This window comes from Lissotriton helveticus, chromosome 2_1, assembly GCF_964261635.1.
Source record: "Lissotriton helveticus chromosome 2_1, aLisHel1.1, whole genome shotgun sequence".
In the NCBI taxonomy this organism is placed as follows: Eukaryota; Metazoa; Chordata; class Amphibia; order Caudata; family Salamandridae; genus Lissotriton; species Lissotriton helveticus.
Genome location: NC_136059.1, coordinates 760,454,569 through 760,468,713, shown reverse-complemented (window position 1 = coordinate 760,468,713; position 14,145 = coordinate 760,454,569).

Genomic DNA, 14,145 nt, shown 5'->3' with positions numbered 1-14,145 from the left:
CAATATCTGTAACTTATGGGAGGCTCAGTGGCCTGTGATCACATTCTACAGTGAAGGGAGGGGGTATCATTTTGTCGTACGCCACTTCCTTCAGTTCTCCCCTTTTTAGAACTTCTACCTTACGATGCTGATTCAACAAAAACTCGAGCCTTACTAGTGGCAGCAACCAACTAACTTCCATCGGATCGCATAGATCACAAAGGCCCATGTTGAAAACAGTTTATAGATTTTACATTCTCAGGCTTAATATAGAAGAGCTATGCCTCGATAATACAAACCTTGCAGGCTCAGGCCACTTCCAGTAAAACCATTCCTCTGGTCACTCACATGTTACAGTCAGAAGAGATATCCATTGGATTGTATCAATATCACTTGAAGTCTATCAGAAGTATAATAGGCGTTATGTTATTTTATGTTGAATACCTTTTGTAAAATACACAATGGTATCCACTGGTATCAAAGTAACAATAAAGCACAGAAGCAACGGAAAGCAAGAGATTATGCTTCAAGAGAGCAAAGCAGGAGTGCATTTCACAAAGAAGGACCCAGAGTAGAGAAAGCTCTTCCACCCACTCAGGCCTTTTAAAAGCGCTGGACTTTCAGAAAAGAAGCATTGGAGAACATAATGATATACCCGGGGTTATCGGATCAAGCACCTTTCAGGGTATTGAGTTGTTTTGCCACAAAAGAAAAGTGATAAGCAGCAATTTAAAAGTCATGTTGCCATTATTCTTATTGTTTAAAAGGAAACTCTACAACCTAAGCAGAGGACGATTCCATGATGTAGCCACAACCCAGACAGGGCAGCAATGGTCTTGTGGTGACCTTCATAAATCAGAAAACACAATAGTTTGCTTAATCTTTTAATATGAACTCACATACAAGGACCACGTCGGAGACTTGTTTTTTTTAAATAGAGGGGTGCATCAGTGTGACGGGTTTACAATAAATACCTATCTTGGTAACCCAAAGAGCTTCGGCCCAGAGGTCAGCACCTCTACCAATCACCAATATTTCAGACTTCTTTCAGTTCAATTGAAACCAACCTTTCCCTTTTTGCTCTCTGACCCCTGCCAAGCCACACTGACGAAGTGCCCCCCTCTTATTTTTTTTTATTTCTTCATTTTCATCAATTTTCAAACAATGAATACAAAATAAAAATAAAAAAACAGAGCAGTTAATTACAGTACATATATCATATTAAATCATAAGTATTCATATAGCAGATAGTGTTACCACTCATCCCTACCTCACCCCAGTGTGTGCTGCCTCCATTCATCTCTCCTGGGAAACATTCTGTAGTACACCAGTCTTGTCATATCCTGGCATAATAATGAAAGCCTTGGGGCATTTTATCAAGCACGGTGCTAAAAATTATCGCCGGTTTAGCAGCAGAAAACTGTTCGATGACTTCTAACACTTGGAATCGTAGTTGAGGTATGGTATGGTTCATGTTGCACCAGTGAGAAGCCAGACTTGATGTTGTTGACTGATTACGGATTCTGCTCTTAAGTTCCGATATGCGTATTTTGATTTTCCTACCTGTTTTCCCAATATATAACTTATACACTCGTTGCATATTCCGTTTATAAGAGTCTGTCTTAGTCCTTGTTTATCTCACTTTTTCAGGAACCTCGGTCCTCGACACTCTAGTCCGCATTTCTACCTCCTTTGCTCGCGGCAGTCAAGATCAAGGTATTGTTTTAGAAGTTATTTTCATACAGTCATTCCCGTCACTCATTCCCGTTGTTTCATTGCTTCCAGACATTTTACATTTATCTTGCATTTCAGGGAGTTTTTTGAACACCGCTGCTACACGGTCGCATCATCTCCTATTTTCTTTAAGGTAAGCCCTGTATTCACGTAGTTGTTGGCATGATACACTGTATATTACCCAGTCGGAAATTGTGTATTTTCACTCTAGAGTACTCTCTTAACAGACAAGAAGCATCTTATCAGCTCTTCTCAACAGACATTTATAGTCTTGTCCTTCATTTTATAGCTTCCTGTTACATATACATTGGATCTCTGAAATATCTTTCACTTGTAGGTAAGCATGCCTTCACCTTATTACTCTCTTTTCATACTAATAACTCACATTATTGTCGTCTACATTGCTTGTTACATTTATAGCAAGGTCTGCATTTGATGAGTAAATTCTATGATGTATGTAGAAAGTTGTGAGTACAAATTATCGCTCCTCTCTGTTTGCTAATATGAAATGGACATCAAATTTATATGAATTTGTTTTACATTTGCAGTTCCCCTGAAGAAGAGATCAAAAGATCTCGAAATGCACTGGGATGGATTACTTACAATTGTATAGCATCATGTAACTGTTTTATGATGTAAAATCATTTTGTGACCATTTTTGATTTTGTTTATGATGAATGAATTTAATTCATAAAAGATATATGACATAAATATGTTGGTGTTAATAAATCATGAAAAATCATGACTGAAAAACCAACAGTTGATCAATAATGTAAATTATTTCAGAAATTTAGTATATAAGAAAATTTCAAGAAATAGCTAACCGTATGGTTGGCACCCGCTGTGCAGGCAGGGTTTAGTGATAACCTATCACTTTCCTTCTTAGTATGCCTATATAAGGGCATGAATCGAGAAAATTCACTCGGAGCTCTGAACGCCACACAACAGGACATTCTCATTTATTTATGTTTATGTTAGTTTTTTCCAGTATTTATGAAGAACAAATAATTGGGGCTGCATAGCCCCCTCGCTACCAAGTGATACCTTCACTGTTTGACTTTGTTAGCACTAAATCCTGTGCAAATCCAAACTGGTCGCTCCTTCAGGACAACAGTAAACGCATCTTCATTTCCTTACAGCACTGCGTAAATTTGCCCATCATTGATAACAATGAGGAACACACCGGATGTTGCCCTTTTTCATTAAAGAGGGGTAGAGAGGTTTTGTCTAAAATATATCTTATCACATCAAGATTAACCCAGAAGCGGCTGGAGTACTGCCTCATAACAAGAAGTCCAGTACTTCTGCAGAATAACAGTTTTCACCAGTATGCTTGTCCTTATTTGCTGATGGCTTTTTCTGATGCTGGAGCCACATTCAGGGCTTTGTCCACACTATCCGTCATGGCTTTTTTTGCTCTACCTTTCAGTCGAGGCACTTTGAGTACTTTAATGGGTGTTTCAGTGCCTTTACTGCAGCCTACTCCCATTGTCAATGTGCTGGCTTTTAGTACATTATTAGACATATGTGTCAGTACAGCGAAAGACTTGCAGAAGTGAAGCATACAAATAACTGACCTGCAGCAACGGAATTCTGAGGTTCAGAGTCCTTGTGAAAGGATTTTTTTTCATCTCCATACTATGGCCATTGCCGCTGTTTTGTTGCTAATTACAGTGGTTTGTATATAGGCAGACAGTATTTAATAGCACTAACTTTCTTAATTGGCAGTATAGCACCAGTGGAACTCTGAAAGCCTTGGCATTCTTTTAATTGGTTTTATTACATTAATCCATGGCTACAAAAAAAGCTTTGTCTTTCTTGACATAAATAGCCTAACTGGAATTGAAGTTGATACATGGAAGCGGACTTCATGTACAAATGAACCACAGTGGTAGGCTGCTGACCTGTCATAATGTGAAAGGAAAATCACAAAGCGAACAAGCCATTTTAATTCCTCATTGTATTCTATGTGGATCACTAACAGATGTAAGGAACTAAGCTATAACTATAACCCCAGTGGTTCCCAAAGTGTGTGCCGCAGCACCCCAGCGCCCCTGGATTCGGCTGGATGTGTTCAGCTTCAGTTTGATTGCACAAGAACAGCAAACAGATGCATTCACTGCATGGCCCGAGGGCGCATAAATATTGTGGAACGAAAGAGCAGACATATCTTTGCATTGCACGGAATATTCTCCCTACCTTATTCCCAATTATTTTCAGGGACTAAAATGAATGCACTACGGAGGCCCGAATTACTTACACACACAGACACAAAGAAAGTATTGTAACAGGGAGCCATAGCCAATGGCCAATCGGTCAAGGGAGGCGTAGGTCAAAAAAGTTTGGGAACCACTGTCTTAGGGTGAGTACGGGAGTATGGGCTTGGTAGTGCAGAGAGGGAGTGAGTGTGTTTAAAATAGGTCTAGGGCCATCCTAACTAAATGTATTTATTCCCAGGGGGCACTAGCCTAATTAAATGTAATCTGCCCCAGTTGGATATAATGTTCCTGTAGGGCTGGTGTGGTGCATAGGGTCGACATGTTTCATGCTAGGTTAGCCCTTAAAGGGTCTGGTGGCACTTTGTCAGGACCAAAAAATAAAAATTAGGTACTTTTAGCACTATCGCAAGTCTGGTTCTATGGTTTACAAGCTAGTAACCAGAAGCAGTTAGACGCCCTGAGGTGAAATACCTGGGGGAAATGAGGAGGGAAATAAAACAAAGAGGACCAAGGTTTTTGTTAAAAATCCATGACATAGCGTGCAGTCATTATGCTTCAAGTAACTGGTGTTTAAAAAATATATAAGTGGAAGTGCCAGTCTAGATTCCCGTGGACAGATGATGTAATTGGGTCTGGCAGTGATCTGGGAAACACCTGTGATTAAGTTGGATGGTGCTGAATCCCAACTAGCATGACTGGTTCTAGCCATAGCAGGAACCATGTGGGAAATCTCCCTTGGTGTGTGAATTTACATGTTGACATTAGGAAGTAATGTTCCATGCATGGTAAAAGTAAAAAAAAGTCAAGAATTAGAAGTAATCCATAGTAGGCATAATCAGGCATCTATACAGTACATTTGTGAGGTACGTAATTGAGGTAAATCATAGCAAGCCCACTGACTCAGGCATACATGTGGCACATACATTGTGATGTGGTGCTGCTTGAACTGTCGGCAGCATTTGACACCATCTTGCACCAATCCTACTGTAGAGACTTGAAGACATAGGAGTACAGGGGCTTGCACTGAAGTGGATGACGGACTTTCTTTCTCATAGAACTCCAACAGTCACTCTGGGGATCTTCAGGTCAAAAACCACCAAAGTTCCCAAGCGGGTACCACAGGGCTCTTGTTTGAGCCCCACACTTTTTAACATCTATGTTACCCTCTAACTTATGAGGAATTTAGGGTTCAATCCCATCTTATACACGGAAGACACCCAGCTTCTCCTCACCTTTGATAAGAACAGTCCTGATATACAACTCATCTTTTCTGAAGGCATGATGACTATTGCTGCCTGGATGAGGACTAACTTCCTCCAATTGAGAAATCGGAGATCATGTTGTTTGGAGGAGCAGACATAAGCTGGACCCTCAGATGGTGGTCAGAAGAGCTGGGCAATGGCCGTCCCCTAAGGAAGTGGAAAAAAATGTAGGACTTAGGATCGACCAGAACCTTACTTTTGACGCTCATGCCAATACTACTACTGGCACCTGTTTCTACACACTCAGTTTACTTAGAAGGATCTTTCCACTTTTACCTTCCTCTACCAGAAAAACATTGATGCAAGCTCTGGTACTAAGTAGACTGGACTATTGTAATGCACTGTTAGCATTGGCCAACAATGGCTCCTTAAACAAGCTACAAGTTGTGCAGAACACGGCTAACCATCTGTTAGTAAATGCCCCACCCAGAACGACTTCCACTCCCCTCCTCAAAAAACTTTACTGGCTCCCTGTGAGAAAGTGGGTGAAATTTAAGATAGGCTGCACTGTTTAAAAGCCCTTAATGAATAGGGACCTTCCTACCTATCTGCTGAACTTATCAAGTATACCCACTCACGATCTCTTAGATCAGGCTCTAAGCTCCTCCTCTGCACCCCTAGAATTAAAAAAGTGCTCACCTCGGAACTGGCTATAGCACTCCGTCATTAGCGCAGAGATATCCCTAGGGGTGATTCAGCGCTATATAAATTAATAATAATAATAATAATAATGTCACTCTCTTAGAGAATAAGTGAGAGTTACTTGACGAAAGATTGCCCTCCACAGTTAGCGTCCCATGACAGCGGATTGAGCCCACTAGGGAAGTTTTGATCAAATACAGTAGTGATACACACGGAGGTGCGACCGCGCTTGCCGTATGTCCTCATATATCTGACCGAGAACTCCCCCTGAATACTGAGGCTTGTGCTGATGGGGAGGATCGTAGAGCACCTCCTTGCACTGCTTTTAAGTACAGAAATACAAATCAACAGGTTTTTAGGCGTTTCCCTTACCAGGTACTTCAAGCAGCATTACCGTGTCAGAAACGAACATCCATACTCATGCAGGGAGGCAGTGCAGCTTGCGGCTGTCCTACCCTTGCTCCGGGCCCCGTGATGCTTGCTTCCGGGTATGCGGTATTTGAGTAAGTCGCGTGATTCAGCAAGGCATTGACGACTGGACCGCAAACCATGGCGGCCATCTTGGGGCTGAATTTTACTAAACGAACAATGTGCCTGGACTGTGTCATTATGGAGGTGCGGTGCAAGTGTGAAAATGCGCAACAAGTACCATTGATGTAGGTTGGACACTGCGGGGATTAATGGGAAAGGAATCTCAACCATGAATTTTGCCATTGTGGAACATTGCTAGTATTGGAGGCGATAATGAAGGAGAGGTCCGTCATAGGAAACTGTATTCCTGGTTACTACGGAGGTGAGGGAAAAATGGGAAGTGCAATTTCCTAAATCGGACACTTTAGGTGATCACTATAAAAATATATAAAAATGAGTCTCCACCAACCGTGTTGCTGGTGGCAATGATTGTTGGTCTTTGGGCAATACTGTCAGAAGGGGGCTGTCACAGAAACCTTTATTGACTGTATGTATGTATGTATGTATTTCGATTTATATAGCGCACGAATCACCCAGGGGTCTCAAGGCGCTTGCTTAGGGAACCCGTCCTGGTATTCCCCTGTGAGACACCCCGGCAGGGTATTCACAAGGTGAAAGCCAGGCATCCCGCCGCGAGGGGCCGTAGTGGAGATTAAGCAAGCTATTGCCCAGAGTCGCAGAGTGTGACCCCGTGAGTCGAGTAGGCACCGGAGCGAGAATTGTCGAGTCCGTGGAATTTTTGAGCCCGAGACCCACCGAGGCGGGGAATCGAACCCTGGTCCACGGCTGATCTCAGCTTCCGGGTCTGCCGCCTCTAACCACTGAGCCACGCTTCTCCACTGTCTAATGTCAAGCTTGAGCATTAGTATCAGAGTGGGGTGAACAATGGTAATGGTTCGGTGGTGCCTACCTAAGATTGTTTGTTTCCCAAGTTAGCTGTTTGAATAAGTAGTGGGGTGAAGAGTAGTATAACTTCACCTTAAGCAGTACATACGGTAGCATTGGTCGAGTGGGTGAAAGCAAGACAATTAGAGGTGCTTATGTGCGAGGAATATTTTGAAATACCTAGTGAGGTAAGGGCGGTGTATCCTCACCTAGGATGATGAGTTAAGACAGGACAAAGGAGCCACTCTACTAGGAGTAGTAGTGAGTAATATGATGGCTACTTGGAGACAGTAGGGCATGGGATGACAACCAATCCTAGGTTGATGGATTAAGGGCGGTTTAACTCAGCCCATGGAATATCATTATTTACAGACTCGCAGGAATTTTGTGAATACGCGGTACGCGAATTCGCGCGAAAGAGTACCCGCAGTCCGCAAAATCCGTGAACTTTTGCGAACTTGTGGATTTTTTTATTTTTGCGGGATTTTTTTCAGTTACCCATGCGGTCGTACATGGGCGCTGCCATCTTGTTTTCAGTGTTCGCGTTGCGTATTTCCGTTTCCGGACGCTAGTTGCATGCTCGTGTTGTGCATTTCCTATGTGCGGGGCGCAATTGTAAATGTAAATGTACATGTATTTATATAGCGCAAATCACCGACACGGTACCTAAGCGCTTGCTTAGGGAACCCGTCCTGGTATTTCCCTGTGAGATACCCCGGCAGGGTATCCACAAGGTGAAAGCCAGGCATCCCGCCGCGAGGGGCGGTAGTGGAGATCAAGCAAGCTATTGCCCAGAGTCGCAGAGTGTGACCCCGTGAGTCGAGTAGGCACCAGAGCGAGAATTATCGAGTCCGTGGAATTTTAGAGCCCGAGACCCGCCGAGGCGGGGAAACGAACCCGGGGTGGGGTGGCCACACTGGTCTTCTTCGTGCAGCGCCACCTCCCCAAGACCATCGCAGCAGGCGGCAGGCACGGTACCGGGTACGGCCTCAGGGAGCGTCGCCAGCTATGGGGTAAGGTGTGCCGGGCCATGTATCAGGAGTCTGGGGTCCAGCGCACCTACAACCAGGTGACGCACCGGTGGTCGGACATACTGGACCGGGAACACGACCTGCTCGACCTGCTTGGCGTGGAGATCCCTGGGCTTGGTGAGTACCAGTAGCTATTTAATCACTACTTTGTTGTCTTCTACTCTGTGTTATGATATTGCAAATATATTTTTTTCCGAAGAGCAAGAATGCTGCCGATTACATTGCAGGTAAATGTTTCAAAGCTTCTGTGATTGCAGGGGCTCGCCTGCTCACTGGCGGTGCTACTATGCTTACTTGTTTTAAATTTTATTCTCATTTGGCCTGAGTGATTATGTATGAGTGTACTTTACAAAACTGCGTAATGCTAGACACTAGAGATTACATTGCAGATAAATTATGTTTCAAAAGCTTCTGTGATTGCAGGTGCTCGCCTGTTCACTGGCTGTGCTACTATGCTTACTTGTTTTCAATTTTGTGCTCATTTGGCAAGAGTGATTATGTATGAGTGTACTTTACAGAACTAATAATAATAATAATCCACATTTGTAAAGCGCACAATCACCCGTAAGGGTCTCTAGGCGCTGGGGGCCGTCGGGAAGATTAAGCGAGCTATTGCCCAGAGTCACATGGTGCTGGGCTAACCTTCCGCCGGAGCCGGGGATCGAACCCTGATCCCCAGATTCCAGCGTCAGTCGCCCTGGCCGCGGCGCCACACCTCTCCCACTCCCACTACCTAATGCTAGACACTAGAGATTACATTGCATGTAAATTATATTTCAAAAACTTCTGTGATTGCAGGTGCTCGCCTGCTCACTGGCGGTGCTACTATGTTTTCAATTTTGTGCTCATTTGGCCTGAGTGATTATGTATGAGTGTACTTTACAGAACTGCGTAATGCTAGACACTAGAGATTACATTGCATCGAAATTGTGTTTCAAAAGCTTCTGTGATTGCAGGTGCTCGCCTGCTCACTGGTGGTGCTACTATGCTTACTTGTTTTCAATTTTGTGCTCATTTAGCCTGAGTGATTATGTATGAGTGTACTTTACAGAACTGCGTAATGCTAGACACTAGAGACTCAAGTCCTGTCCTTCCTTGTACTCCAGCAATACTAATATCCTAGTAGACCACATCAGATAGGTCAATTAATTTAGTGCAATTGTTGTCTATTTCCCCGAAATAATTTGTTATTGTTGTTTTGAAATGTTTGATTTGCTTGACAACAATCATCCATGTTTGTGTCTTTCTTTCATGTACATCAGCTCCCCCCAGGGGCAAGAGGACAGAGGTGGCAGTGGCGGCGCAGGTGAAGCAGGAATGCCATGATCTGTCCGCCGAGGGCTCCTCTGCTGGCCCCAGTAAGTTTTCCTGTTAATATTAATAATTATACTTCCCTAACTTTTACAGCACCTATTTATTCCAAACGTTCATCATAATTCTTTTTTTTCCTAAATCGTCTTTGATCTTCTTGTAGACTGTTTCTAAATTTTTATCCTGCCTCTGCTATGACTCTCTGTGCTACTACTATTTTATTAATCTGCCTGTGTAGCTAGCTAAGCTTGCACAGTTGGCAAAAGGTGTTAAACAAAACTCCTTTTCAGCAATAGCTCTAGGCACTGAGTGCAGTCCTCTGGGTTGTCCATAATGTCTATTGAAGTCTTCTTAATGTTTATGCTTTGACAATTCCCAGCAATAAAATCTCAATGGCCACCAAGAATAAGATACTAGTTTACTGTTTGATTGAATAGGAGGACATTCTACTACTGTTGCAGGGACTATTCTGCACATACAGAACTATGGACAAGAAATAGGGCATTGGTGATAATAGGCGCAGTTAGACTTTTCACATACCTCAGTCATTATAGAAGTTGAACCCCCAATCTCCATACTGACTAGCTAGTGTGTCAGAGTCATTATTTAGCTCCTGAATGCTGCGAGTATCCCCAATGATTATACAACCCAGAACATAAGACTATGGAGTCAGAGTCCCGACCTCTCAGAGTCACGGACTTATGCTTGCAAATTGCAAACGCTTTCGCTCACTCACTCATGACCAAAAATCACAGTCTATGTAAGTTTTAAAGCTTTATTAAAAGTAAAACAACCAGCTCTGTGTGTACTCTGTATATTACATTTCAATCATGCATTATATAAAAACATTTATTAAAATCAACTTCATAAACGATGAACGCTTGAAAACTGAAAAGTGGCTGATTTCACACATTAATTGTGGGAGAGCCCTCACCTGGTTGGAACTTAAAGTCTTGGTGGTGATGATGACGGCTCCGACTAACATATGATATTGGTCTTGTTCGTAGAAGGGATGCTTCTGTCTGTTATGAGAAAAATTGTGCGTGTTAAAAAGGAAGCATTCATCAGTTGTGCCAAAAAGTGTAGCATCACATGTTATGGCTAAGCATAAATAAAAAACACCCTTCCCTTAAGAAAGGGAAATTTTTAGTTTAGACTAGACTAGAGAGTCACAAATTATTACATTTGTTTATGTAGTACTAGTAACATATTTTTACATTCGTAGACAAAATAGGGAGTGGTGTATATGGCATCTAAAAATATTAAATGTATTTTCTAGGCGTAACACCATCGGCACAACCCACCACCAGTGTCGGGGCCAGCGCAGAGGTGGTCACTCCAGGGGCAGATGCGGTGCCACAGCCAGCAGGAACTGCTGTGGGGGATGCCATGGTAGTGAGATGACATTGCAGAGCAGGCTCGCTGCTGGGGTGCATATGCTGTACTGTACAAGTACACTTTACTGTTAAGAAGACTTACACATTTAGAACTAAGTTGTTGTCAACCAGGTAGAAGACAGTCACCCTTGACTTCGCATTAGCAATAGCATTAGCGGTGGGAGTTGACGAGTAACCAATGGCCTCCTCTAAATTTGACTTCAACTCAGCTGTGAAAGTTTTATCGAGAAGCCAAGTCAGATCAGAGATGAACTTGATGGAGGGGATGAACGAAAAGGGAAAGAAGGGTGTAAGGAAGGACAAGCGAGTTAAAATTAATGACTGGCAAAGAATGATATGTGTTTTTGAATGCTGCCCGAGGTGGCTGGGAATCTGATGCATGGCCGGTTGAAGGCTGAAGCAAGGATGGGTGGAAGGAGAAAGAAAAGAGGACTGCCTGGGTGGGTGAAACAGAAACTGTATGTATGCGCAATATATCCTTTGGTTCAAATTCAAATGCATGTCAAGCACAGATGCATGGCTGGCGGTTTACAAAATAAAATAAAAAGGTTGTTTTTCGGTGAGAAAAAGTAAGGTTTGTCCAGTTGAGACATTAAGAAGAATGATTGACATTTACTTTGAATGGATGGATGCCTAGATGGTATCTTCCTCATAGATAGCATAGGTGTATGTAGACAGAGTAGACAGTCATTGGATGAAGAGTGTTACTTTGAAGAGCATGTAACACTGCACGTCCGAGCCAGAGTAGCAAAGCCGAAGAAAGTAGAAGTTGTAATTTAATTTTTCAGAATACTACCATTACTAACAGTAGTTTGCAAGCACAGCATATATTGGTTATCTATATTGTATAGTTCACATTATCAAGCCAAGTAAGTCACAACTCACAAGTGCCTTTCTACGGCGATTACGGGGACCACTCACTACCTCTGTTAATAATTTTTTTACAACTCTGTCATTCATGTGTGGCCTATCGGTGTTCACTCAATCAAAAACAAAGCACCTAAAGTCATCCCATATGTAAGCAAATATCCTGTGAAGGGATAGATGATCATTTTATTTATCTTCTTAATTTTCCTTTTGTAGTAGTCAGGGGCAGGGCAGGGTGAAAGTTAAATTAATTAAGCAGTAGCAGTAGTATGACCAGTGCCACCCGTAATAGAAAAGTAAGAGCTTCACCACCTGCATGTACTGGACTGGTAACAGTAAGACAAGTCTGTGTCATCATGGCTTGCGTCTGTTTTTCTCGGGTGCAAGTTGACTGCGCTGGCATTATGCCGGCTTCCACAAGTTTACGTACCGATTTCGCTAAACAAGAGAGAAGAAGAAGACTGGTGTACTCTCTGAGTCTAATGTAGTGAGTCCATATAGTGCTAGTAGAATTCCTGAAACTCCCTCTAATGTTAGAGCAGAGGCCGACGAAGAGGGAGGTTAGATAGATACATGCCACAAATGTTATGTACTGTGCTTGCAAGTTGCTAGTGCTATTGTGATACAACTTTCTGCTGAATTATTTTGTGTTAATCTTATAGATCAATCAATCAATCAATCAATCATGCCATTTGTATAGCGCACTACTCACCCGGGAGGGTCTCAAGGCGCATGGGGGGAGGGGTATGCTACTGCTCGAACAGCCAGGTCTTGAGTTGTTTCGTGAAGGCGAGATGGTCCTGGGTCAGCCGAAGGTGGATGGGGAGGGAGTTCCAAGTCTTGGCAGCCAGGTAAGAGAAGGATCTTCCTCCGGCGGTGGCTCTTCGGATGCGTGGTACGGCTGCGAGGGAGAGGCTGGTGGACCGTAGCTGGCGGGTGGGCGTGTAGAAGGTCAGGCGGTCGTTGAGGTACTTGGGGCCCATGTTGTGGAGAGACTTGTGTGCGTGGGTGAGGAGCCGGAATGTGATCCTCTTGTCGACGGGGAGCCAGTGCAGGTTCCTCAGGTGGCTGGAGATGTGGCTGCGTCGGGGGACATCCAGGATGAGTCGGGCGGAGGAGTTCTGGATGCGCTGGAGTCTTTTCTGTAGCTTGGCTGTGGCCGGCGTAGAGGGCGTTTCCGTAGTCCAGTCGGCTGGTGACGAGTGCCTGGGTGACAGTCTTCCTGGTCTCGGTCGGGATCCAGCGGAAGATCTTGCGAAGCATATGCAGGGTGTTGAAGCACGATGAGGAGACGGCGTTGACTTGTTTGGTCATCGAGAGGGAGGGGTCCAGGATGAAGCCCAGGTTGCGTGCGTGGTCGGTTGGCTTGGGTGCGGTGCCCAGGGCTGGGGGCCACCAGGAGTCGTCCCAGGCGGAGGACGAAGATCCCAGGATGAGGACTTCCGTCTTGTCCGAGTTCAGTTTCAGGCGGCTGTCCTTTATCCACGCGGCGACGTCTTTCATCCCTTCGTGTAGGCAGGTTCTGGCGGTGTCGGGGTCTCTGGTGAGGGAGAGGATCAGCTGGGTGTCGTCGGCGTAAGAGATGATGTTGAGGTTGTGCTGGCGTGCGATGGCTGCAAGAGGTTTCATGTAGATGTTGAAGAGGGTGGGGCTGAGTGAAGATCTTTGCGGGACGCTGCAGATGGCTTCGGTGGCCTCGGAGCGAAATGGGGGAGGCGGACTCTTTGTGTTCTTCCGGCGAGGAACGAGATGATCCACTCCAGTGCCTTCTCTTGGATACCGATGTTGCTGAGGCGCTGGACTAGGGTGCGGTGGCAGACCGTGTCGAACGCAGCGGAGAGGTCCAGGAGGATGAGGGCCACTGTTTCCCCCTTGTCGAGCAGGGTCCGGATGTCGTCGGTGGCTGCGATGAGGGCGGTCTCGGTGCTGTGGTTGGCTCTGAAGCCTGACTGCGAGGGGTCGAGGGATCCGTTCGTCTCGAGGAAAGCGGTCAGCTGTCTGTTGACGATCTTCTCGATGACTTTAGCAGGAAAAGGGAGGAGCGAGATGGGGCGGAAGTTTTTGAGATCGGTGGGGTCCGCTGTAGGTTTCTTCAGGAGGGCGCTGATCTCGGCGTGCTTCCAGCTCTCCGGGAAGGTGGCGGTGTTGAAGGAGGCGTTGATGATGTTCCGGAGTTGGGGTGCGAGAGTGGAGTCGGCCTTGTTGAAGACGTGGTGTGGGCAGGGGTCGGTCGGTGATCCGGAGTGGATGGTGTTCATCGTGCGGGCTGTGTCTTCGGTGGTCACCGTGGTCCAGGTGCGAAGGGTGGCGGTGGGGGGCATTGGTTCGACGGTTGGGTGCGTGGGTG